The sequence below is a fragment of the Palaemon carinicauda genome, chromosome 41 (assembly GCF_036898095.1).
Source record: "Palaemon carinicauda isolate YSFRI2023 chromosome 41, ASM3689809v2, whole genome shotgun sequence".
In the NCBI taxonomy this organism is placed as follows: Eukaryota; Metazoa; Arthropoda; class Malacostraca; order Decapoda; family Palaemonidae; genus Palaemon; species Palaemon carinicauda.
Window position 1 is genome coordinate 33,022,839 of NC_090765.1, and position 5,135 is coordinate 33,027,973.

The 5,135-nt window shown below is 34.3% G+C and overlaps 1 protein-coding gene across 1 annotated transcript in view; it reads right to left on the reverse strand.

Moving 5' to 3' along the window:
- The window catches only part of LOC137632390 (repulsive guidance molecule B-like), a 207,732-nt gene extending 204,406 nt beyond the window's left edge, over positions 1 to 3,326 (reverse strand). Inside the window, exon 1 of the mRNA XM_068364325.1 lies at positions 3,188 to 3,326. The gene's annotated coding sequence lies outside the window, so the exon portion shown is untranslated. The remainder of the gene's footprint in view (positions 1 to 3,187) is intronic.
- Between the last annotated feature and the right edge of the window lie 1,809 nt (positions 3,327 to 5,135).

The following is a 5,135-nucleotide window of genomic DNA, read 5'->3' on the forward strand; positions in this document are numbered from 1 at the left end:
ATATATATATATATATATATATATATATATATATATATATATATATATATATATAAATATATTTAAATATATATATATATATATATATATATATATATATATATATATATATATATATATATATATATATAATAAATATATATACATACATATATATATATATATATATATATATATATATATATATATATATATATATATATATATATTACTTGCTAAGCTACAACCCTAGTTGGAAAAGCAGAATGCTATAAGCCCAGGGGCTCCAACCAGGAAAATAGCCCAGTGAAGAAAAACTTGAACAAAACAAGAAGAAGAGAAATAAGGTAGAATAGTGTGCCCGAGTGTACTCTCAAGCAAGAGAACTCTAACCAAGACAGTGGAAGACCAGGGTACAGAGGCTATGGCACTACCCAAGACTGGAGAACAATGGTTTGATTTTGGAGTGTCCTTCTCTAGAAGAGCTGCTTACCACAGCTAAAGAGTCTCTTCTACCCTTACCTAGAGGAAAGTGGCCATTGAACAACGATGGATTTAGAAGAATTGTTTAGTAATCTCAGTGTTGTCGTGTGTAAGAGGACAGGAGAATATGTAATGAATAGGCCAGACTAGTGTGTGTGTGCGTGTGTGTGTAGACAAAGGGAAAGTGAACCGTAACCAGAGAGAAGGACCCAATGTAGTAACGTCTGGACAATCAAAAGACCCCATAACTCTCTAGCGGTAGTATTTCAACGGGTGGCTGGTGGCCTGGCCATCCTGCTACCTACTCACACACATACATACACGTGTACACACACACACACACACACACACACACACACACACATATATATATATAATATATATATATATATATATATATATATATATATATATATATTATATATATACGCACATCAGCCCCATATAATGTGGCTTTAGGGTAAAACAAGACAAAGATCACTGACACGATCAATCTTCCGGTATTAAATAAAGGTTGTATGAAACCCGTGTAAAAAAAAATTATGCCAATCTTTAAACCTAACAAATCTTTAAATTGCTAGGCTTCCCCGAATAAAGTTTCTTATCAAACACTAAACAAAATATGTTATTAGAAATAGTCACTAATTCAACAATAAAGTAAAATTAAAGGCCAACATTAAGTCTAAACGAACTCGACACAGATGAACCCTTTCAGTTCGCGTCGTGTCTAAAAGGTAGACGGAGCAGCCTCGGGAGGTCACACTTCCGACTAAACTGTCCATAACCGAGTAATTATTCGCATATAAAATGGAAATAAAAGACCAAGCCATTTGCATACAAATTAGATGCGTATAGCTATGTAAGGATGATAAAATATTAACATAAGTTTGTAAAGAACATGTATTAATAATTTGCGCATAGGCCTATGTATTAGGTGAAAGAGCGGGGAATTAATTTAAACTATAATAACGAAAGTGGAGTCTATTTATACATATTTCCCCCAAATAATGACTTACATAAATGGCTACATGTCAACTGTACGAATGAAGAAAATCAAAAGCGTAAATGTGACCAGCAATAACGCAAAGACTAAAACAAGAGTAGCTTACAATGTAACACGAACTCTACCTACAATACCACTGAGCCTGAAGACAGCTAATGTTGTTTAATGGGATATGAAAATAAATGATTTCTAATAAAGGGGTTGCTAATAGAGATTGGTCATAACAGCCTTGCTAATAAAGGAATTGCTATAACATGATTGCTAATAAAAATAATAAAACCTATCTGGAACAATTACAGTTAAAACAAGAAATCAACTTAACTTTTAGTTAAATTTTAGTAAATAAATAAGATAAGCTAACCTTTTTTATTTTGGTTATTAATAAGGGAAAAGGTAAAATAGATGGGTCTAACCACTGGAAAAAAAAAAGCAGAAATACAAAAATAAATTAGGATAAACTGTACTTAAGTATAAAAACACCTAGAACAATCGTATAAATTATAAGACCAGCCCTAAAATATGTGTAATTAACTACACAAAACATAACAAGCCTATGATAAATATCAGCGATGACCAATTATCATAATAACTGTAAACGTTTTACCTAGTTCCACAAACATACCAATTAAAACATCGTAGAAATATAAATTAGTTATTACAATCCATAGAATAAAAAAAAAAAAACCAGGTTCTCATAATCATTCACTTGTGTTTTCATTTCAAACAACGGCGTTTGCTTTAATAAAGGAAGTGTTTGCATTTAATTATAAAACCAGGTAAGCCTTACTAAAAGGTAACAATGAACTGACTTTTATATGTTGAAGGCTTAAAATACATTTAATATCAACGATGTTATTCTCTTGGGTTCGTGTAATTTATAACAATGTACTTTCAACTTAACTAACCGCATTCTTCAAAAAAAAGAAGAAAAAAAAAAAAAAACAATTAGGACTTATTTACATTAACAATAACATTGCTACCGGCATCTGCAAACGTTTAACAAGTGCATAGAAATAAAAACTTTTTGGTACTATTTACATTAACAATAACATTGCTACCGGCATCTGCAAACGTTTAACAAGTGCATAGAAATAAAAACTTTTTGGTACTATTTACATTAACAATAACATTGCTACCGGCATCTGCAAACGTTTAACAAGTGCACAGAAATAAACATCTGCAAACGTTTAACAAGTGCATAGAAATCAAACTTTTTGGTACTATTTACATTAACAATAACATTGCTGTTATTGTTACCGGCATCTGCAAACGTTTAACAAGTGCATAGAAATAAACATCTGCAAACGTTTAACAAGTGCATAGAAATAAAACTTTTTGGTACTATTTACATTAACAATTACATTGCTACCGGCATCTGCAAACGTTTAACAAGTGCATAGAAATAAACATCTGCAAACGTTTAACAAGTGCATAGAAATAAAACTTTTTGGTACTATTTACATTAACAATAACATTGCTACCGGCATCTGCAAACGTTTAACAAGTGCATAGAAATTAAACTTTTTGGTACTATTTACATTAACAATAACATTGCTAAACGTTTAACAAGTGCATCGAAATAAAACATTTTGGTACTATTTACATTAACAATAACATTGCTACCGGCATCTGCAAACGTTTAACAGCATAGAAATAAAACTTTATGGTCACCTGGGAAAATTAATATGAAAAAAACAACTTCCAACATACTGAAAAACTTACCAAAAATACGGTGATCAAATATCCACATTATACATTCCCAAGACAAAATGCAGAGGAGGGAGACTGTAAAGATCACAGAGAAAGCCACGACACACTCTACACTCGCGCACACTTTCCTCCACACTGATCGCCTGCTACAACTTCCACTACTCCAGAAGCCAGGGTTGCCATTCGTACGATAATTATCGTACATGCGCGATTATTTTGGGTCCGGTACGATGTACGATACATACCTTGGGTATATACAATGTATGTGTGTGTGTGTTTGATTAAGCAATTATACTAAAATACCTTGAAATAAGCTATATATGTTACTCCTTAATAATCATATTGAAAGTGTGTACGATAATTTTGGTTTAAAAAACGATAATTTTAAGGTTCACGTATGATAATCCAGTGGAAATCATCTGGTAACCCTGCCAGAAGCTCCCTGTGCCCCGAGGAAGGCTCGCGCACTAGCCGTCCCGTAGCTCAGCCAGTCTGAGCCAGAGTCGCTATACATCGGATTGAGTCTATACGTTAAAATGCCGGGCACGGTGTAGCCATCGACTTCGGATCTTTTCGGTTTGAGTGCCTATCGAATTTAAATGTTTTTTTTTATTCCAAAGTATGTATTTTGATGTGGGAAAACCCTAAAATGATAACCATTTTGTGGAGAAATTATTTATTAACACTTAAATTGGCTTATATCAATCAATATCTTACTGAAATGCTGCGATTTCTCTGGGCGCTTTCTTGATTTTCAGGGCACTACTGAACCTAAGAAAACCCACCTAACCTAGCATAGGGGCCCTGTATCCCTACCGGGGGAGGGGGGGGGGGCTCCGCTCCCCCTGCGACCCCCCCTTAAGGCCACAGTGATTTTCGGGACACTACCGAACCTAATACAACCACCTAACCTAGGGCCCTGTACCCCTACCTAGGCCTAGCCCCTGCGACCCCCCCCCCTTACAGCCACTACCTATCACATCCATCAATAAATAATTTCTCCACAAAATGGTTATCATTTTAGGGTTTTCCACATCAAAATACATACATTGGAATAAAAAAAAACATTAAAATTCGATAGGCACTCAAACCGAAAAGACCCTCGACTTCTATAAAGATTACGCTAAAAAGAAGCCCCAGATGGAAATAAACCACAGCCTGGGCATAAATTATGTGACATATATTTAGTGCGACGAAAGCATTAACATATGATGCAGGAATTCACCCCAAAAAAAACCTCGGAGTGTGATACAGTTACTTCCTTGTGCCCCTGTCACATGTCATATAAATCTAGTCCCATATCTTCTGAAGAAAATACAAAGCATTGTAGAGAGAAAGAAGTGATTATCTGATCATCGAGGAGTTGGAATGTATTGTAAAAACCTAGACATTGCACATTGCACAGACAATAATCTGAATTAAATCATTTGCACAATTACTATTCTTGTGTAGCTTGTTTATCATAAACGCTACAGTTAAGATAAATAGATTTTCTTTTACTCAAAGCCAGGCCATAAATAATAACAGAGAACAATGAAAAACAAAAATTGAGGGAATGGAAATAAAATAATGTGGGCTAATCTTGAAAAGAAACGACAGGCCTCCCTTTTATTGAAATAGGTCTAGGAAAACGAAAATCAGACGGAAGAGGAAACTTCCAAAGCAATAGAATTATTACTGACTGTCTCGAATTCAACTTGCCAAGTGTATGCTTATAGGTTCTTAAAATGTCTCTCGACAAACAGTATGTCAAGATTCCTTAATTAAGGCAATAGAAGAAATGTACCTCATTAACAATTCATACATTAAGGAGAGAAAAGGGGCCCAGTGTAAAGGCAGATACAAGGTAGGCCTAGGCTGAGGGTACTGTAAGATCACACAAAATCATAGTTTTTGATTCAATCTCAACATTAATGGTAACATAACTGAGCCCAAAAAACGGATAAAGCAAACGCCAAGC